At 38.4% G+C, this 23,401-nt stretch overlaps 1 protein-coding gene across 1 annotated transcript in view; it reads left to right on the top strand.

The window, feature by feature from the left end:
• SEM1 (SEM1 26S proteasome subunit) overlaps positions 1-23,401 on the top strand; it is a 353,898-nt gene that overhangs the window by 295,683 nt on the left and 34,814 nt on the right. The window contains exon 8 of the transcript XR_014066093.1: positions 14,698-14,845. The gene's annotated coding sequence lies outside the window, so the exon portion shown is untranslated. The remainder of the gene's footprint in view (positions 1-14,697; positions 14,846-23,401) is intronic.

The raw sequence follows: 23,401 nt of genomic DNA, 5'->3' as shown, positions 1-23,401 counted from the left end.
TGATTAATGAGCCACTGACATTTTGTAAGAAGGTCTCTATTCTTTTTATTTAGTTTATTATTTATTTATTTATTTAGGCTGTTCTGTCACAGCATGCATGATCTCAGTTCTCAGACCAGAGGTTAAATCCCTGCCCCCTGCAGGGAAAGTGCCATCTTAACCCCTGGGCAACCATGGAAGTCCCAGAAAACCCCATCCTGTTCATCAAATTCATAATCACTTGGACAGCAACATATATTATTAATCTGGCAGATGACCAAATACATTTAGTGCAATGCTAGGCATTTAGTAATTGCTCAATAAATGTTTGCTGAATTTAATTGAGAGGAAATGATACTTTACATGACAGAATCACAATTCTAAATTAGTTCATTAGGCTGAAAGAAAGCATAAATAGAAATATTCAATACAATAATGTCGAAAAGGAATGGGTGAATTTTGTGCTGTTGGGCTCAAATAATCAATGGTACAACTGTAGGATTGAAAGCCCAATTTAACATGTGAAAGAAAATTAGAATTTAGTTGACCAAATATGAATTAGTAGGCTGCTTTCCTCTCCTTACAAAAGTAATACAGGCTACATGGCCTCACGGGCAAATCAAGAAAGATAACAGGGTTTGCCATTGCGTTGTTGAGACAACATCCGGAAATTGTTTCACATTAGGCACTGTGTTTTAAGAGGATCATTCATCAAGAGACTGTGTCCAGATGAGAATGGGCATAATGGAAAGGGGCTCCTATGAGAAAGATGTAAAAACATTTGGATTATTTGTCCAAATTGTAAAACGAAATGTTTGCAGGTGTAGGAGTAGTGATGGGAGTCTTCCTGATAGCTACCTTCACGTGTTGAAACACTAGGATATACAAGCAAGAGTCACATTCTTTTTGGTTGCTCCAGAGGGCTTAGCTTAACTAAGCTAAGATTAATTTAGCTTAACTGGGACCTTGAAAGAAGTGAGAATAAAGCAAAGTTGGACTGTAGATAAGAAATAATCTTTAACCAAATAAAATGGTCAACAAATGAAACAGTGAGTGCTACAAAGTAATATTGTAGCATGGAAGCATATACACTACCATATGTAAAACAGATAGCCAGTGGGAGTTTGCTGTACGACTCAGGGAGCTCAAACTGGTGCTCTTTGATAACCTAGAGGACTGGGATGGGGTGAGAGGTGACAGGGAGGGCTGAGAAGTAGGGGACATATGTATACCTACGGCTGATTCATGTTGATGTATGGCAGAAACCAACACTATATTGTAAAGCAATTATCCTTCAATTAAAATAAATAAATTAAAAAAAAGAAAAGCAGGTTACTTTTAGAGAAAAATATCACATTAAGTACTTCATTGAATTTTAAAAAGGATTCTATATTTTGAAGTCTCTTCCATCTCTAAAACTGCCTGATTGTAATTATAATTATTTTGTCTGAAAGCAAAAACAAATAGTGGTAAACCACTATGAATCAACTAACCATCAAGCAGATCAATATGATACATGAAATATTAATTCAGTTGAATTCCACAAGTTGATTGCTGCTTTTGTACTAAGCACTTTGAAGGAACTAATTTTTTTAATTGAGTAAGACTTAGTGGTTCACCACAAGAAGCTTATAATCTTTTGGTGAAGAATGACCTAATAGATAACTTCAGTATGTTTCTTAGGCACTTGCATTAGTTTCCAGTTGCTACTGTTACACGTTACCAAAACTTAGTAGCTTACAACATAACAATTTTATTATCTTACAGTTCCGGAAATCAGAAGTCTGAAATGGGTGTCACTAAGTTAAAATCAAAGTGTTAGTTCCTTCAGGAGGCCTAGGGGAGACTCTGTTTCCTTGCCTTCCATAGGCCACTCATACTCCTTGGCTTGTCGCCCCATTTCTCCAATTTCAAAGCCAGAAATGTCAGGGATAGTCATTCTTACATTACCATCTATCGGATTCTCTGGTTTCTGCCTCTTTTTTTTTTTTTTTTTAATATGTATTTATTTATATCTGGCTGTGCTGGATCTTCATTGCTGCACACAGGCTTTCTCTAGTTGTGGTGAGCGGAGGCCACTCTCCAGTTGTGGTGTGCAGGCTTCTCACTGCAGTGGCTTCTGTTGTTGCAGAGCATGGGCTCTAGGCATATGGGTTTAAGTAGTTGCAGAACTTAGGCTCAGTAGCTGTGGTGCATGGGTTTAGTTGCCCCATGGCACAGGGGATCTTCCCCAACCAGGGATCAAACTTGTGTCCCCTGCCTTGGTAGGCAGATTCTTTTCTTTCTTTTTTTTCAATGTCTCATTAAGAACTTTTATTTCCCTAGAGCTTATTAGGTAGATTACAATGCAGGTAGTAACCTGCTGAGAACTAATTTGAAAAACTGTTCAGCTCTTGTCATGAGACACTTGTGTTTCAGGTGTGAAAAGACTAGCTGGTTTATCCATCCTGATTAGTGAGAACTTTAACAAAGGTTAAGAATGGACAAATCAGCTCAGTTTCTCATAGATCAGTACACTCATCAGAGAATGTAAAATACAAGGTCAACATGACTCTGAGGATATGAGATTGTGGCTGTACACTTGTTACATTAAAGGGCTAAAGGAAACAGAAATAATATCAATAACAATTTGTAATAGTAACTATTACATACTGAGTACTTACTACATGACAAGTACTGTGAGAGAGTCTTTTTAATGTATTTATTTTAATTGGAGGATAATTACTTTACAGTACTGTGGTGTTTTTTGCCATATATCTACATGAATCGGCCACAGGTATACATGTGTCCTCTCATCCCAAAACTCCCTCCCACGTCCCTCCCCACCCTATCCCTCTGAGTTGTCCCAGAACACTGGCTTTGGGTGCCCTGCTTCATGCATTAAATTCGCCCTGCTCATCTATTTTACATATGGTAATATACATGTTTCAATGTTATTCTCTCAAATCATCCCACCCTTACCTTCTTCCACTGAGTCCAAAAGTCTGTTCTTTATATCTGTGTCTGCTTTGCTCTGCTGCACGTAGGATTGCCATTACCATCTTTCTAAATTCCACATGCATGTGTTAATATACAGTATTTGTCTTCCTCTTTCTGGCTTATTTCACTTTGTATAACAGGCTCCAGTTTCATCCACCTCATTAAAACTGATTCAAATGTGTTCCTTTTTATAACTGAGTAATATTCCATGGTACATAAATATGTACCACAACTTTCTTATCCATTCATCTCCTGATAGTCATTGATGTTGTTTCCATGTCCTAGCTCTTGTAAACAGTGGTCAGGCGGATTCTTGACCACTAGATCACCAGGGAAGCCCTGTCTCCTTCTTTTACACTTAAGGACCCTTGTGATTATGCTGGGCCCACCCAGATACTGCAGGATAATCCCCCCATCACAAGGTCAACTGAATAGCCATGTAGCATTTAGCTCAGTATTGTCAGACACACTAGTTTTTCAAGGGAAGCTGAAGATCTGGATAGTTATATATAAAACACCAGAAAATTTTACACTGCAACTCTTATAAAATATATCCAAGGACCAGATATGGCCCAAAGGCTACTAGTTTGTAACTTCTGGTCTAAGATAAAGAAAGCACTTGACTGATTAATCAGCAGATCTTAACCTGGAGTCCAGGATAGAATTCAAGAGGCTATGAGCCTGAATGTGAAAAAAAACATATCTCCATTTTTATTTACACAGCACAAATTACATACCTCTTATATATCTATTTAAATCTCTTTATATTAAATAATAGAAAATAAATTGTATGCTTTATATCTTACTCAGAAATCTAGCATCTCCTTATTTATGAATATCAGCAGCAAACCACAGTAGTATAGGAATACCTGTAAGTATCACCCATGGAATGAAAACTGACTTTTTCCAGTCCTGTGGCCACTGCTGAGTTTTCCAGATTTGCTGGCATATTGAGTGCAGCACTTTCACAGCATCATCTTTCAGGATTTGAAATAGCTCAACTGGAATTCCATCACCTCCACTAGCTTTGTTCGTAGTGATGCTTCCTAAGGCCCACTTGACTTCACATTCCAGGATGTCTGGCTCTAGGTGAGTGATCACACCATCGTGATTATCTGGGTCGTGAAGATCTTTTTTGTACAGTTCTTCTGTGTATTCTTGCCACCTCTTCTTAATATCTTCTGCTTCTGTTAGGTCCATACCATTTCTGTCCTTTATCGAGCCCATCTTTGCATGAAATGTTCCCTTGGTATCTCTAATTTTCTTGAAGAGATCTCTAGTCTTTCCCAATCTGTTGTTTTCCTCTATTTCTTTGCATTGATTGCTGAGGAAGGCTTTCTTATCTCTCCTTGCTATTCTTTGGAACTCTGCATTGAGATGGGAATATCTTTCCTTTTCTCCTTTGCTTTTCACTTCTCTTCTTTTCCCAGCTATTTGTAAGGCCTCCTCAGACAGCCATTTTGCTTTTTTGCATTTCTTTTCCATGGGGATGGTCTTCATCCCTGTCTCCTGTACAATGTCACGAACGTCTGTCCATAGTTCATCAGGCACTCTGTCTATCAGATCTAGTCCCTTAAATCTATTTGTCACTTCCACTGTATAATCATAAGGGATTTGATTTAGGTCATAACTGAATGGTCTAGTGGTTTTCTCTACTTTCTTCAATTTCAGTCTGAATTTGGCAATAAGGAGTTCATGATCTGAGCCACAGTCTGCTTCCGGTCTTGTTTTTGCTGACTGTATAGAGCTTCTCCATCTTTGGCTGCAAAGAATAGAATCAATCTGATTTCGGAGTTGACCATCTGGTGATGTCCATGTGTAGAGTCTTCTCTTGTGTTGTTGGAAGAGGGTGTTTGCTATGACCAGTGCGTTCTCTTGGCAAAACTCTATTAGCCTTTGCCCTGCTTCATTCTATACTCCAAGGCCAAATTTGCCTGTTACGCCAGGTGTTTCCTGACTTCCGACTTTTGCATTCCAGTCCCCTATAATGAAAAGGACATCTTTTTTGGGTGTTAGTTCTAAAAGGTCTTGTAGGTCTTCATAGAACCGTTCAACTTCAGCTTCTTCAGCATTACTGGTCGGGGCATAGACTTGGATTGCCGTGATATTGAATAGTCTGCCTTGGAAACGAACAGAGATCATTCTGTTGTTTTTGAGATTGCATCCAAGTACTGCATTTCGGACTCTTTTGTTGACCATGATGGCTACTCCATTTCTTCTAAGGGATTCCTGCCCACAGTAGTAGATATAATGGTCATCTGAGTTAAATTCACCCATTCCAGTCCATCTTAGTTCGCTGATTCCTAGAATGTCGACGTTCACTCTTGCCATCTCCTGTTTGACCACTTCCAACTTGCCTTGATTCATGGACCTAACATTCCAGGTTCCTATGCAATATTGCTCTTTACAGCATCGGACTTTGCTTCTATCACCAGTCACATCCACAGCTGGGTATTGTTTTTGCTTTGGCTCCATCCCATTATTCTTTCTGGAGTTATTTCTCCACTGATCTCCAGTAGCATATTGGGCACCTACTGACCTGGGGAGTTCATCTTTCAGTGTCCTATCTTTTTGCCTTTTCATACTGTTCATGGGGTTCTCAAGGCAAGAATACTTAAATGGTTTGCCATGCCCTTCTCCAGTGGACCACATTCTGCCTAGTCAAGGCTATGGTTTTTTCAGTGGTCATGTATGGATGTGAGAGTTGGACGGTGAAGAAATCTGAGCACCAAAGAATTGATGCTTTTGAACTGTAGTGTTGGAGAAGACTCTTGAGAGTCCTTTGGACTGCAAGAAGATCAAACCAGTCCATCCTAAGGGAAATCAGTTCTGAATATTCATTGGAAGGACTGATGTTGAAGCTGAAACTCCAATACTTTGGCCACCTCATGCGAAGGGTTGACTCATTGGAAAAGACCCTAATGCTGGGAAAGATTGAGGGCAGGAGGAGAAGGGGATGACAGAGGATGAGATGGTTGGATGGCATCACTGACTCGATGGACATAGGTTTGGGTAAACTCCAGGAGTTGGTGATGGACAGGGAGGCCTGGCGTGCTGTGATTCATGGGGTCACAGAGAGTCGGACACGACTGAGCGACTGAACTGAACTGATCACCCATGGAAATTGCAAATACTTTCATGTCACATTACAGTGTTGCAGCATTTCAAAATATCTTCTATGCTTGCCACTACTTTGAAATTATGGCAATTTGTAGGCCCATCCTAGATATAGTTGTTTAACGTGTTAAAAAGAAGCACATATAATACCATATCATGAATTAACTTTCATTTAAATATTTTGATAACTGTATTTCATATTTGGTTACCTTTACAATGGTTTTTTATTTTATGAATTTAGAAAGATTATTCTTCATCTGCTTCATCAGACTCAGCAAAGGAGTCCCTGGCACATGCAACACACACACACACACACACACACACACACACACACACACACACACACACACCTTGAACCAAATGAGGGAAATAAAGGAGAAAGACAAGGAAAAGAATGACTCAAAGTCAACACTCACAACTGTCCATCTTGGTTTACTCTGATCAAATGTTAGTATGTCCCCTTGTCAGGTGGCACATGTCAAGCCCTGTGCTGAAGCAATGACATTAACTCTTTCAGGCCTGTCAGTTAAGTCTAATTTCAGCTCCCAGGAGTGACTGAGTCTTGGTGGAAACTGAAGGCTGCTGTTCTTAATCTCTATTATTAAAGTGGGCTATCATAGGAAGCACATCTTGTTCAGTAAATAGGTCACACAGGAGCCTCGGCCGTGTAGTTAGATGCGAAGATTTTTTGTTTAGGGCTTGCCATATCGAGGGTTTGCTTGCATCCCTTTTAACCAAAGCCTCTTTCTGCTGGTGGGTGATGGATGGTTGCTTTTGCAGGTCTCAGAAAAGTGTTTGGCCTCCTCCAAACTGGGCTGTCTGCTGTGCTTGCTGGGTTTTGCAAATCTGAGCTTAGCTGTGGGTTTATTTAGTTCCAGGAGACTGGCGTTGGCTTTTCACATTCCTAGGTCTCGTGTGTCTAAAGACCTTCAGTTTGGCTTTCCAAATGATCCTATGGTGTAACACTAGCTCTTGAATGGTAACATAAGTTTGGTAATAATAATAAAACAGAAATAGGGAGCTATCAGAGATTATTAGTACTGGCATATGAATTAAACCATATTGCAACAAATCTGTTTCAAGGGTAATAATCTTCGTTTGGACAGAATTGAATTCAAGACCTCAGCCTTGCTGGCATTTCCCACATCCACTTCCTCTCAATTTGAAGCTTTCCAGATCACTTAAATGGTGTGTACTCTCCACTAGTCTCCAGATACTCCTCTAAAGGGAAGTCATTCCTACCAAGCTCCATTTGAAAATGTCCTGACATTTTTTGAGTTCTGGGTAGCTGAATGCTTCCAAAGTTATAAACAATAGGGTCCTGATAGCTATCTGTGGTTCCTAAAGGCAGAGATAATTGTTTCTTTTGTTCATTGTGGTATCTCTAGCCTGGCACATTGATAGGCATTCAAAAAATATTAGTGTAGTAAATAAATGAATCAATGCAACACAAATACAAGTATAATTACAATACTTCAAAGGTTATTGAACAGATTAGGATACCAAGTTAAAACATTCATAAACTGCTATACCCTATATAAGTAAGCAAATTGTATTCACTAGTGCCATAAACCATGGTTAACTTCACACCCTCTATGTTATGTCCAACGAGAAATGCAGGAAACACATTTATACTAACTTTTTATTATATAAGAATCTTTTGGTTATATAGAGTGCCCCTAAGCAAAACTGTGTAGTTGGTATGCTGGCATTTCATTCTCCTTTTATCTATGCTACTCTATTTTCAGAAGCCCCCAATCCCTAGGTGTATAGAGCCTCCCAAAATCTGTACAGCTAACCTGGCAAAATTGTGGGAGAATATTGGCTCTTCAAGATCATTTAATGTTATACCACATTTGCAGCAACCTATTAATACTTTATCTGTGCATAAATTCAATTGGGTAACACACACTGAGGCTTATTTTACCTCTGCTCTACCCTGGTACACTGGATCATCGAAAAAGCAAGAGAGTTCCAGAAAAACATCTATTTCTGCTTTATTGACTATGCCAAAGCCTTTGACTGTATGGATCACAATAAACTGTGGAAAATTCTGAAAGAGATGGGAATACCAGACCATCTGACCTGTCTCTTGAGAAACCTGTATGCAGGTCAGGAAGCAACAGTTAGAACTGGACATGGAACAACACACTGGTTCCAAATAGAGAAAGGAGTACATCAAGGCTGTATGTCGTCACCCTGCTTATTTAACTTATATGCAGAGTACATCATGAGAAACGCTGGGCTGGAAGAAACACAAGCTGGAATCGAGATTGCCAGGAGTAATATCAATAACCTCAGATATGCAGATGACACCACCCTTATGGCAGAAAGTAAAGAAGAACTAAAGAGCCTCTTGATGAAAGTGAAAGAGGAGAGTGAAAAAGTTGGCTTAAAGCTCAATGTTCAGAAAACTAAGATCATGGCATCTGATCCCATCACTTCATGGGAAATAGATGGGGAAACAGTGGAAACAGTGTCAGACTTTATTTTTTTGGTCTCCAAAATCACTGCAGATGGTCATTGCAGCCATGAAATTAAAAGACACTTACTCTTTGGAAGGAAAGTTATGACCAACCTAGATAGCATATTAAAAAGCAGAGACATTATTTTGCCAACAAAGTTCCGTCTAGTCAAGGCTATGGTTTTTCCAGTGGTCATGTATGGATGTGAGAGTTGGACTGTGAAGAAAGCTGAGTGCTGAAGAATTGATGCTTTTGAACTGTGGTGTTGGAGAAGACTCTTGAGAGTCCCTTGGACTACATGGAGATCCAACCAGTCCATCCTAAAGGAGATCAGTCCTGGGTGTTCTTTGGAAGGACTGATGTTGAAGCTGAAACTCCAATACTTTGGCCACCTCATGGGAAGAGTTGACTCACTGGAAAAAACCCTGATGCCGGGAAGGATTGGGGGCAGGAGGAGAAGGGGATGACAGAGGATGAGATGGCTGAATGGCATCACCGACTCGATGGATATGAGTTTGGGTAAACTCCAGGAGTTGGTGATGGACAGGGAGGCCTGGCGTGCTGCGGTTCATGGGGTCGCAAAGAGTCGGACACGACTGAGTGACTGAACTGAACTATATATCTTTAGGTGATAAGAAGTATCTTAAGACAATAAGAAGGCAAAATGATTTTTGAACAATGATCAAACTCACATTCTGCAAAGGGAACTATATAAATTTACTGAACTGAAAAGTATATACTGCAGTGTGTTCTCATAACTGTCTTTACTTCCTCCACTTTCAGAATCTTTTGACACTTAAAAAGGTTCTTTGGGGCTTCCCTGATGGCTCAGCTGGTAAAGAATCTGCCTGCAATGTGGGAGACCTGTGTTCAGTCCCCAGGTTGGGAAGATCCCCTGGAGAAGGGAATGGCAACCCACTCCAGTATTCTGGCCTAGAGAATTCCATGGACTCTATAGTCCATGGAGTCACAAAAAGTCGGACACAACTGAGCGACTTTCAGTTCTTCACTTGGGTCACTTATTACTGGTCACACAGCTTTGTAGCAGATTTCAGTGTGTCTAGCCTAAAAGTTGTCTGAATCTTCAGTGAAGGTCTGAACTCACACTTGTTGTGGAGGGCTTCCCTGATAGCTCAGTTGGTAAAGAAGGCACCTGTAAAGCAAGAGACCCCAATTCGATTCCTGGGTCAGAAAGATCTGCTGGAGAAGGGATAGGCTACCCACTCCAGTATTCTTGGGCTTCCCTGGTGGCTCAGCTGGTAAAGATTCTGCCTGCAACATGGAGACCTGGGTTCAATCTCTGGGTTGGGAAGATCCCCTGGTGAAGGGAAAGGCTCCCCACTCCAGTATTCTGGCCTGGAGAATTCTGTGGACTGTATAGTCCACAGGATCGCAAAGAGATGTAGACGACTGAGCAACTTTCAATTACTTTCTACTTGAGATTTTTTCAATATGCAAAAGCGTGGACACCACCATGTTTCCAACTTAATAACATTAAATATGCCTGTCATATTTTATGCCTGACAAACTCAGAGTGCTATTATCCGATCACTTTGTGTTCTGCATAGTGTAGGCACATATACGCTTTTACGTTGGTGAGAGTAAGGATAAATTGCTGCATTAAAGAGACAGCCCCCACCAAAAAAAAAGAATTAGTGGCTTAAAGAAACAAATTGCCTTCTTGATCATGTACCAGTCTGAAGTAAGTGATGCCAGTTGGTGATTCTGTTGCATGGTGGTCATTTAGAAACCCAGGCTAAGGGTGGCTCAGCTATCTTCAATATCTGCCTCCAAGTAACAACATAAATTTCATTCACGAGCTTTAAAATAGACCACAAACTGGTAATTTTATCACTTTGTAGTTTAAAATGTGACCATAAATATACTTATCTCCTTAGCCTAAAATTTACCTCTTTAAAAAAAAAAATGGCATAGTGACTAATGTAACACTTCATGTGTAGTAGGTGAACCATTGCTAAAACATAGAGAATTTTTATTTTTATTAGCACCATTGATAACCAAATAAATGAATCTAGAGGTTTATTATTATACATATGATTCTTCTGTTCAATTTAAAAAGTCACAGATTGATAAAGTCTGTGTTTTAACATCTTTTTTTGCAGTTATGTTAATATGCCAATGTCAGGCTGTCCTTTTTGTAGAGGGAACTAAAGTTCAAAGTATAAACAAAGGAATGAGTTCCTTTGTGTCCCATTTTTGTTGGCACTGAATTTTTCTTCTGAACGAAAATAAAGCCCTTTTCCCCCCCTCATAAGTAGTGACTTTAAATTGACCAAAAAGAAAAAACAAAAAGACTATAATGCGTTGGCAAATGCCAGGAGACAGTGGTGACTGTTTGTCTTTTTACAGTGCCTGGTAAATGACATTTAACCAAAAAAAAGTTTGAAAGAATACTAAGACTGAAATACTTCTAAAGGTCTCTGGCTCCTTTTTAAAGAATCACTTGAAGGATGGTGAGCATTCATCTCTGATAAATAGACAGTCACGATAAACAGGGATAAATAGAGAGTCAAGAAAATAAATCATGATATTTACCAAAACCCAGAAAATTTTTAAATTTATTCTATTCACACTGATAGAACACAAGTTCATTTACTGCCTTGGAGAGCCGAGGTCTTTCACTGGATAAAACTGTGACATGGTTTCTCCGCTGGGCTAGATCTCTTGGGCTACCAGCTGAGCAAACACCCTGGCACTCTCTGCAGCTCGGGACCACTGTGAAGGCTGCTGGAGGAGAGGAAGGCAGCTACTCCTCAGAATGTGAGCGAGTGGATTCTGAGAACGAGACAGTCTCGGAACATCAGTAGCCCATTATGGACTGAGTGCCAAGATGTTGAGACTCCCAGATCAGCAAGGTTCCATTCTCACAGACCCCTGGGATCAGATTCAGTCTGGGGACCCCTGCCCACCTCTGTCAGACAGCCAACCATGCTTGGTGCTGAGACCCAGCGAACAGCTCCTCGACCCTCCCATTGCTGCCCCACAGTAGTTCTGGCCCAAATTGTTTCCTGCTACATTTCCTTTCTCCATTGCCATGTAGAAAAGTGTGATGAGGCATGAAAAACAGTATTGTGAGCCAAATAATACACTCTCTCTGGGACAACTGGTCCGGTATCCTTAAATAAAAAAGAATTTTGCTTCTAACTTCAAATGCCAGTCTCCAAACTTGACAGAAACCCAAAAGACCACAGGATGGGGTTCTATAGACTACAGTGAGGCAGAGAACAGAAAAGGGAGATATCATAAGAGCCTGGGGAAAATGTGGATAATTCGAAAGTGCAGCTCCAATAGTGGCCTTTAGGGCATTCGCTGTAGCCAAGGCATTTCCATGTCACAAAAGTGTGAGACAAGATTAATTATAATCCCTGATTCTATCAAGTTCATGAAAATTAATTATACCAGAGTGAAGATTTTAGTTAGTAGTTAGTATTGTTAAAGACAGTGATGATGCAGCCTGAAATCTTATATTTTATGCAATATGAACAGAAATAGTCACAAACTAAGGTTATCAAACATATGAAAATATAATTAGTGCAAAAGATTCTTGTCAGGTAATTCACTCAGAAAGCAGCCACTCTCTTCTGTAGTCTGTGCCCGCATGTGCACGAGGAAGGACCAAAAAGAGAAAAATGAGTATAGAAAAACAACTAAGGAAAATGTAGCGCAGAATTGGAAGTCAAAACAAACTTCCATCTAAAATGATGTGATTAGGTAGCCAAAGACTGGCCCTCAGACATCAAAGCAATGCAAGAACAGGGGTGTTTTCCAAGCTCCTTGTTGAATAAGGGAATCATTTCACTGTATGAATTACAACAATGCACATGATACCAGTCCCCCGTCCTCCTTACTAGTCATAACAAAAATTACCTGAAACATATACAGAGTGAAGGAAAGAATCCTGGTTTTGAATATTGAGAATTTAAGAAGAGAGAAGTTATTTCTTCTAAAAGCTGAAAATGTACCCAGTATATGTATATGTGTTTGCATATATTCTGTGATTTTGTAAGTAAATTTTTTTCTACTTTCCCTGAGAGTCTGAAATAATTTAATTTTCTTGCAATTTTTTAAAGCAAATATACTATAAACAATCACATTATTAACTATATGTTTAGTGGACACAAAAGAACAAGAAAAAAAAATTCAACTGGGGAATTTCTGCCAATTAAAAGATTGGATTGAATTTCATGACGCTTGGAAAAGCAGAGAAGGCTGTATTCTGTGCAGATTAATGCTCTTTGGAAAGTTATAGGCTAAATTTTAAATCCACTTAATGATAATGGTAAGTCACTTTAAGTATTGTCATTATATGTTTTTAATTAAGTTAAATGCGTGTATGTCCATGCTCAGTCACTCAAGTCATGTCCAACTCTTTGCAACCCTATGGACTGCAGCCCACCAGGCTCCTCTGTCCATGGGATTCTCTAGGCAGGAATACTAGAGTGGGTTGCCATTTCCTTCTCCAGAAGATCTTTCCAAACCAGGGATAGAACCTGCATCTCCTGCATTGTCAGATGGATTCTTTACCACCGAACCATCTGGGTAGCCAATTAAGTTAAATATAGTTGTTTAAATCAATTACTGAACTTCCCTTCTTTCAAAATAGAAAAATGTAGCAGTTACCACCTTAACAAAATGATCAAACGTAGCATCCCTAGTAATGGGACAAATTACTTGATTCCATCCTGATGGAATGCTATTTGAAGCTCATAATATAGCCTCCATAGTATTCTCACCAAAATGTTTAATCTGAACATGTTCACAAGGCAACAATGAAATCTAGATTATGGAATATTCTCTAAAACAGTGGTCCCCAACCTTTTTGGCACCAGGGACTAGTTTTATGGAAGACAATTTTTTCATGGACCAAGGGGGTAGAGGGGATGGTTTCAGGATGATTCAAGGGCATTACATTTATTGTGTACTTTATTTCTAGTATTATTACATCAGCTCCATCACAGATCATTGGGCATTAGATCCTGGAAGCTGAGGATCCCTGCTGTAAAAGAATTCGGTCTGACCCTTAGAAAATGGAATGCTATGAAAGACAAGCAGGAGATAGTACTATTCTAGATTAAAGGAAACTGAAGTGATAAGGTCATCATATGTAAAGCATAATCGTTGATCGGATCCTGGGTCAAAAATAACTGCAACAAAGATTATTTTGTAAACAATTGAAGAAATTTGAATATGGACTCTATGTTAGGTATTATTGGCTCATTATTAAATATCTTGGGTAGCTTTGTAGAAGACTATCTTCATTCATAAGAAATACATGTTGAAGTATTTGGGGTAAAGGGTCATATCTAGAAGTTGCTTTCAAGTGTACATACAGATGTGTGTGTGCATATGTGTGTGTGTAGAGAGAGAGAAAAAGAGAAAAGCTAATGTTGCAAAATATTAAGAGCTAATGAATCCAGGTGAAAAGTATACTGTACTATTATTTCAGGTTTTAGTGGATTTTAAATTATTTATAAAGACACTGGGTTACTAAATAGTAGATAAAGGCTTAGAAAGCTTTCCAGTAATAAATGAAGAAGGAATGATAGAATTAGACTGGCCCCATTTTGTAATCTTTAATATACTCATAGATCTAAGCATTGAGTATCAATGGTCAAAAGGGAAAAACAATCAGGTACTATATGCCTCTTATAAGAACACACCACTATTATAAAGCTGCTAAGCTGCTAAGTCACTTCAGTCGTGTCTGACTGTGCGACCCCATAGACGGCAGCCCACCAGGCTCTGCCGTCCCTGGGATTCTCCAGGCAAGAATACTGGAGTGGGTTGCCATTTCCTTCTCCAGTGCATGAAAGGGAAAAGTGAAAGTGAAGTCGCTCAGTCATGTCCGACTCTTAGCGACCCCATGGACTGTAGCCTACCAGGCTTCTCCGTCCATGGGATTTTCCAGGCAAGAGTACTGGAGTGGGGTGCCATTGCCTTCTCCGACTATTATAAAGAGACTTTGACAAAAAATATCAAGCCTGAAACTGTCTAACCCTCTAGGTCAGCTCGTCTCAAACATCACCAGAATCAAAATCACCTGAAAGGCTTGTTAACCACTGATTGTGGGACTGATTTCCAGAGTTTCTCGTTCTGTGAGCCTGGGGTAAAGTTCAATAATTTGCATTTCTAACAGGTCCCCAGGTAAACCTGAGACTGCGGTCCAAGCCCACCCTTTGAAAAGAACCTCTCGAGATCAACATACTAATTTACAGGCGCTACAAATTATAGAGGAACATGTCAAATAATACCATGGAGATGTTATCAACAATCCCAGACTGTGGGTAGGTAAAGGAAAAAACACTCTTAAATACATAAATCTCAATTTAAATAAAGATGAGAGGGGACATACAGGTTAAAAGATATACCAATCAATTGCAATATGTAAATTTTTACTTGGATACTTATTTAACTGCATTTTAAAGTATTTATTAATTTACATGATATTTAGAAATTTAACTATTGCCTGAATGAATTATGGTTAATTTTTTAGGTGTGTTACTGGTATTTTTTAAAGGAGTTTTTATTTCTCAGATGTACATATTAAAATATTTACAGTTAAAAGGGGGAAAGAGTTTAAAAACATAAATAAAGGCAATAGATCTATAATTTTCAGTAACTTCACTGATTTTTTATTCTCCAGCAAGAATATTTTTATCCTGCTTGTTTCATCTTTTAATATTCCTATTTAACTTTTTTCCATCTTCCTTTTCCCTGCTGGTAACTCAACTCTTAGAATTCTGAGATAGCCATCACAATTATTTTCACAGCTAAATTCTCTTTGCCTTAGTGCCAGCATACATCTTTTCTGAATCTAGGGTACATATGTACTGTTTTCCTTGAAATGTTGGCATTCTTAAATGTCACAAATATTAAAACAAGCATACCCATAATCAGTATGTTATATTTTAATTACAAGCAAAAATATTATGAAGTTTAGTTTTATTGTGAAAATATGAAATATAAAGTGTATGATGAACATATTTCTTAAAAATAACAAGTGAAAAATTGTGCATTGACCACCCAACATAGGAAATAGGATATTATCAGTACCCCTCAAAGATACCTGTGCGTCCCCAACTAAATCACCTCCCCTGAAAGTAACCATTTTGTTGAATTTTGTGCTAAATTTTCCTTTGCTGTATTATATAATTATGCCACCTAAGACTAAAGTTTTGTCTGTTTTGATATTTATATAAGCAGAATCATACTGTATTCATTCTTCTGTGTATTTGTTGTTGTTTACAACATTATGTTTTTGAGATTCAGCCACAGAGATATGCAGAGCAGTAATCCATTCCTTGTCACTGCTGGATAGTATTTATTTGTACAGATACTCCAAGATTTTTTTTATCCCTTCTTGTGTTGATGGATTGGAGAAGGAAATGGCAGCTCACTCCGGTGTTCTTGCCTGGAGAATCCCAGGGACGGGGGAGCCTGGTGGGCTGCCGTCTGTGGGGTCGCACAGAGTCGGACACGACTGAAGCAACTTAGCAGCAGCAGCAGCTGGGTTGATGGATATTTTATCTTTCTCTTTCCGAATTTTACACTTCCTTATTTGAGTGTATTGTTACCTCCATTACAAGGTTACCCTGAAATGGTGATACAGAGCTGCCTTTTTTTAAAAAATCTTTGGTTGCTGCCTGCCGGCTTTCTCTAGTTGTGGCCAAGGAGGGCTAATTCTTTGTTGCAGTGGGCAGGCTTCTCTCATTTCCGAACGCAGGCTCTAGGCAAGTGAGCTTCGGTAGTTGCAGCACGTGGGCTCAGTAGTTGTGAGAACAGGCTTAGCTGCTCTGAGGCGTGTGGAATCTCCCCAGATTAGGGACTGAACCTGTGTTCCCTGCATTGGCAGGGGGATTCTTAACCACTGTGCCACCGGGGAAGTCCCGAGATGACTTTTTAAAGTCAGTTCTTCCTGACTTGAGTATCATGGCTATTGTGATGCTGGCTTTTGGCCCCAAATATATATTTATATCATGTTAAGGAAATATTAATCTATTCTTATTTAATTGAATGTTTTTGTCAAAACTCATTGCTGGATTCTGTCAGGTGTCTGTTGAACATTCATGTGATATTTCTAATTAGTGTTTTCAATTTAATAATTTTTAATATATAAATATTATTAAGTCATGAAATAAACTCCTCTTGTTAATGATATTTTAATTTTAAATTTTGCTGCTAGAGTTTGTTTTAGAGTTTACCCATTCCAGTATTCTTGCCTGGAAAATCTCATGGGCAGAGCAGCCTGGTGGGTTACAGGCCATTGGGTTGCAAACAGTTGGACACAATTTATGAACCAAACAATATTTATAAATGAATTCTGAGACCTTCTGAAAAGGCCAATAGGCCTTTTTAAGTATAATGTGTCAGATTTTGAAATCAGTATACCACTTCGTAAAAATAGTTAGGAATAGTGTTGTGTTTTTTTTTAATGTTGTGGTTATCTAAATAGCACTAATATTGTATTCCCTTTAAAGTTTTGGTAAAATTTTCCATAGACTCAAATGGCCCTGGAGTTTTACTGATTTTATTTCTTCTAAGGACACCATTTTGGTTAGGTTTTCCTATATCTTCTGATCAGTTTTGCTATTAGATTTTCTTTTTTTTTTATAAGTTTATTTATTTTAATTGGGGGCTAATTACTTTACAATATTGTAATAGTTTTTGTCATACATTGACATGAATCAGCCATGGGTCCACACGTGTTCCCCTTCCTGGACCCCCCACCCACCCACCTCCCTCCCCATCCCATCCCTCTGGGTCATCCCATTGCCCCGGCCCTGAGCCCTTGTCTCATGCATCGAACATGGAATGGTGTTCTGTTTCACATACGATAATATACATGTTTCAATGCTATTCTCCCAGAACGTCCCACCCTCACCTTCTCCCTCAGAGTCCATAAAATTGTTCTATGCATCTGTGTCTCTTATTCTGTCTCGCATATAGGGTTATCGTTACCATCTTTCAAATTCCATATATATGCATTAGTATACTGTATTGTTGTTTTTCTTTCTGGCTTACTTCACTCTGTATAATGGGCTCCAGTTTCATCCATCTCAGTAGAACCGATTCAAATGTATTTTTTTTAATGGCTGAGTAATATTCCATTGTGTATATGTACCACAGCTTCCTTATCCATTCGTCTGCTGATGGACATCTAGGTTGCTTCCATGTCCTGGCTATTGTAAACAGTGCTGCGATGAACATTGGGGTACACGTGTCTCTCTCAATTCTGGTTTCCTCGGTGTATATGCCCAGCAGTGGGATTGCTGGGTCATATGGCAGTTCTATTCCCAGTTTTTTAAGAAATCTCCACACTGTTCTCCATAGTGGCTGTACTAGTTTGCATTCCCACCAACAGTGTAAGAGGGTTCCCTTTTCTCCACACCCTCTCCAGCATTTATTGCTTGTAGACTTTTGGATAGCAGCCATTCTGACTGGTGTGAAATGATACCTCATTGAGGTTTTGATTTGCATTTCTCTAATAATGAGTGATGTTGAGCATCTTTTCATGTGTTTGTTAGCCATCTGTATGTCTTCTTTGGAGAAATGTCTGTTTAGTTCTTTGGCCCATTTTTTGATTGGGTCGTTTATTTTTCTGGAATTCAGCTGCAGGAGTTGCTTGTATATTTTTGAGATTAATTGTTTGTCTGTTGCTTCGTTTGCTATTATTTTCTCCCATTCTGAAAGCTGTCTTTTCACCTTGCTTATAGTTTCCTTTGTTGTGCAAAAGCTTTTAATTTTAATTAGGTCCCATTTGTTTATTTTTGCTTTTATTTCCAATATTCTGGGAGGTGGGTCATGGAGGATCCTGCTGTGATTTATGTCGGAGAGTGTTTTGCCTATGTTTTCCTCTAGGAGTTTTATAGTTTCTGGTCTTACGTTTAGATCTTTAATCCATTTTGAGTTTATTTTTGTGTGTGGTGTTAGGAAGTGTTCTAGTTTCATTCTTTTACAAGTGGTTGACCAGTTTTCCCAGCACCACTTGTTAAAGAGATTGTCTTTTCTCCATTGTATATTCTTGCCTCCTTTGTCGAAGATAAGGTGTCCATATGTGCGTGGGTTTATCTCTGGGCTTTCTATTTTGTTCCATTGATCTATATTTCTATCTTTGTGCCAGTACCATACTGTCTTGATGACTGGCTTTGTAGTAGAGCCTGAAGTCAGGCAGGTTGATTCCTCCAGTTCCATTCTTCTTCCTCAAGATTGCTTTGGCTATTCGAGGTTTCTTATATTTCCATACAAATTGTGAGATGATTTGTTCTAGTTCTGTGAAAAATTTTCACAGAACTATTAGATTTTCTTAAATGAGAGGTATTCTATTCATCCAAATTTGCAAATATATTTTCACAGAGCTGAGTGTTCTCTTATTTTTCTTTTAATTTCCTCTGTTTCTGCCATGATTTCTCTATTACATTTTTTATCTCTTTCTGTTTTTATTAACTTATCTAGAATTTTACCTATTTTATTATTATTTCATAATTTTTTATATTTCTTTATTAGTACTATATTTTATGTGTTCTAAATCATTCTTGTATTACCTCATTTCATTTCTGTGCTCATTTATTCTTTTTCAGTCGTGTGGTAAAACTTTATTAGTTATTTACTCTTTGAATTCTTCTAATAAAATTATTTAAAGCTATTGAATTTCGTCTAAAGGTTGCTTTCATTCTATCCTTCATATCTGGATATCTAGTATTTTTGTTATTCTTTGGTAGAAATTCTAGGATTTTAGTTTAGATTTGTTGATGAGAAGTTGTTTAAAAGAGAACTTTTTAGATTCTAGGCAGAAGGAATGTTTTTCATAAACTTGTTTGTAATTTATAATTTTATGTCATTGTATCATATAATGTTGCCTATATTGTATCTGCATTTTGGAGTTTATTGAGCTTTTGTTTTAAATTTCCTAACAAGTAGTTAATTTCTAGTGTATATTCATAAGGCAACTGAAATTATTTTATATTTTTAGGATGCAGTTTTTGTAATGCGTGTGTATCAGATTCACCCTAATAACTATTTCTGTAGTTCTTTATACACTTACATATTTATTTTTTCCCATTTTGCCAGTGACTAACTGATTCTCCCCTTCCAAGCACACAGTAGAAATGTTCCACCTACCCCTTTTAGGTTATGTTATTGTTTTATATAATGAAATCTTTAAATGCTGTTGCATTATTTACTCCAGTGTTCTTGCCTGGAGAATCTCAGGGATGGGGGAGCCTTGTGGGCTGCTGTCTATGGGGTCGCACAGAGTCAGACACGACTGAAGTGACTTAGCAGCAGCAGCAGCAGCACTATTTACCATATCCCTATTTGTTCGCCACAGCACCCAGAAGGGAACATTCCCTTGGGAAACTTGATCAACTTACATCCTGGGTGAAAAAGAGATTGAGACCAGTCCCTCTCAGACTCAGGAGGGACATAAAACATGAGCAAGGATTAATCTTTGTTAGTCTACGCTACTGAAATGTGGGGATTGTTATTATTTATGTGATAAGCATAACCCAGTTTTTCTGAATATAGAAGTAAGGGGTACAGCAGATTTTAGCAGTAGATTGATTCAGCAGCTCAATTATGTCATTAAAGACTCAGATTTTTCCATTTTTCACTCTTTGGAATCCACTGATACCAAGAGAGGTAGCAGTTTTAGGATTTATATTCAGATGTGAAATAGTGAAAGCAAGATGGAAAAGCATCTTTTCTTCAGCCTTCTTTTAGGGGCAGGGGAACTTCCAGGAGAAGACCTTTATACCTCATTGACTAGAATTGTGTTACAAGCCCATTTTGAACCAATCACTGGCAATAGAGGTAGAATTTTCATGATTGACGTAGAGGAATGATCTGAGATGAAATAGATTTTGGGGTATCCACCACAGTGACTTCTGCCAATATAGCAAATAATCTCTGTTAGCATGTAAACGTATTGTAGGAAATATTATTTTTCAATATCTTAATACTTACAAGAAATATGCTATAGAATTAGCTTGACAAATAGAAGCTCTAATTTGTTTTTACATTCTTGAATCAGTAATTTTCCTCAGATCCTGAATTTTAAAATTTTCAGTCTCTTTGGTGGTAGTTTTTATATTTTAATTTGTATTCTTTCTCAGGCCTTTTATTTTTCTTTCAGATTGATTGAGATATAATCAACATACTGTACTGTATAAATTTAAAGTATACAGCATAATGGTTTGACTTACATACATTGTGAAATGATGACCACAGTAAGTTTAGTGAACATCCATCATCAAAATTAGAGAAATAAAAACATTTTTTCCTGTGTTAGGATTTACTCTCTGAACAACTTTCATGTGTAACATACAGCAGTGTTGATTATTTTAATTTTGTTGTACATCACACCCCTAGTCCTGATTTATCTTATAACTGGAAGTTTGTACTGTTTGACCACCACCCAATTAACCCTTCTCTCACCCTGCCACCTCTAGTGACCACTATGAATTTCTCTGCTTGTTTTGAGATATAACTGAGCTAAAATACAATATTGGTTTCTAGCATATGGCATAGTGATGATATGTCTATACATTTCAAAATGATCACCATGGTAAGTCTGGCTATAATATGTCCTCATATATAGTTACTGACTGTATTCCCTGCACTGCACATTTCATACCAGTGACTCATTTAATTTGCAACAGGAGTTTTGTACCTCTTAATCTTCCTCACCTGTTTCTCTTATTCCCTCACCCCATTTCCTCCACCTGTTTGTTTTCTGTATCTATAGCTCTGTTTCTGTTTTGTTATATTTGTTCATTTGTTTTGTTTTTTAGATTCTGCATGTAAGTGAAATTATACACTATTTGTCTTTCTCTGTGAAGTCATACAGTATTTGTCTTTCTCTGTCTGACTTATTTTATTTAGCAGGATACACTGTAGGTCTATCCATGAGGTCACAAATGGCAAGAATCCATTCTTTTTACAGCTGAATAACATTCCATTGTGCATATATTCTAAATTATCTTTATCCATTCCTCTGTTGTTGGGCCCTTGGGTTGTTTCCATAGTTTGACTATCGTAAATGATGCTGCTAAAAACATTGAGGTGCATGTACCTTTCCTGTATAGTGTTTTCATTTCATATCTTTCCTATATAGTGTAATTGCTGGATCATATGGTAGTTCTGGGTCTTCACAGGTGATGCTAGTGGCAAAGAGCCTACCTACCAGTGTGGAGACATAAGAGATCCCTGGGTCAGGAAGATCCTCTGAAGGAGGGCATGGCAACCCATTTCAGTATTCTTGCCTGGAGAATCCCATTGGCAGAGGAGCCTGGTGCGCTACAGTCCATAGGATAGCAAAGAGTTGGACACAGTTGAGCAACCTAGCTCACGTGCAGTCATGATGGTTCAATTTTTAATTTTTTGAGGAATTTCCATACTGTTTTCCTTAGTGTCTGCAACAATTTATGTTCCTACCAACAGTGTATGAGAGTACCCTTTCCTCCACATCCTTGACAAAACTTATTTGTTATCTTTTGGATAATAGACATTTTGACAGATGTGAGGTGATATCTCATTGCGGTTTTATGTGTATTTCCCTGATGATTAATGATGTTGAACAACCTTTCATATGCCTACTGGCCATCTGTATGTCTTCTTTGGAAAAATATCCATTCAGGTCTTCTGCCCATTTTTTAGTTGGGTTGTTTGGGTTTTTTGATGCTAAGTTGTAAGAGTTGAGTTAAGAGCCCTTATTAAAGGGGCTTCCCTGATAGCTCAGTTGGTAAAGAATCCACCTGCAATGCAAGAGACCCTGGTACAATTCCTGGGTCAGGATGATCCCCTGGAGAAGGGCTAGGCTACCCACTCCAGTATTCTTAGACTTTCCCCTTGTGGCTCAGCTGGTAAAGAATCTGCCTGCAATGTGGAAGACCTGGGTTCAATCCCTGGGTTTGATCCCTGGGTTGGGAAGATCCCCTGGAAAAGGGAAAGGCTCCCCACTCCAGTATTCTGGCCTGAGAATTCCATGGACTGTATAGTCCATGGGGTCGCAAAGAGTCTGACACAACTGAGTGACTTTCACTTTCACTTTCATTGCATACATCATTTTGCATTTCTGTACACTAACAATGAGCTATCAGAAAGAGAAAAAAAAAAGGAAACAATTCCATTGACAATCTCATCAAAAAGAATAAACTACCTAGGAGTAAATCTAACGAAGGAGTAAAAGACATGTACTTGGAAAACTGTAAGACACTGGTACAAAAAACTGAAGATGACACAAGCAGATGGAAAGGTGTACCCTGTTCATAGATTAGAAGAACTAATATTGTTAAAATGATTATAGTACCCAAGGCAGTCTACAGATAGAGTGCAATCCTTATCGAAATACCAATGGCATTCTTGACTGAAGTGGAACAAATAATTCTAAAATTTTTATAGCAACAAAAAATACCTTGAATAGCCAAAACGATCCTGAAAAAGAAGAAAAAAGCTGGAACTATCTCTCCAATTTCAAACTATATTACAAAGCTGCAGCTATCAAAACAGAATTGCTATTGTTCAGTCACTAAGTCATGTCTGACTCTTTGCAACCCTATGGACTGCAGCATGCCAGGCTCCCCTGTCCTTCACTATCTCCTGGACTTTGCTCAAACTCATGTCCATTGAGTCAATGATGCTATCTAACCATTTCCTCTGTTGCCCCCTTCTCCTTTTGTCTTCAATCTTTCCCAGCATCAGGGTCTTTTCCAATGAGTCAAATCTTCACATTGGGTAGCCAAAGTAATGGAGCTTCAGTTTCAGCATCAGTCCTTCCAATGAGTATTCAGGATTGATTTCCTTTAGGAATGACTGGTTTGATCTCCTTGCTATCCAAGGGACTC

This window comes from Giraffa tippelskirchi, chromosome 10 (assembly GCF_054371585.1).
Source record: "Giraffa tippelskirchi isolate mGirTip1 chromosome 10, T2T-mGirTip1v1.2.pri, whole genome shotgun sequence".
In the NCBI taxonomy this organism is placed as follows: Eukaryota; Metazoa; Chordata; class Mammalia; order Artiodactyla; family Giraffidae; genus Giraffa; species Giraffa tippelskirchi.
Note: the sequence above shows the minus strand (reverse complement) of the source record. Positions and strands in the feature narration are given on the sequence as shown.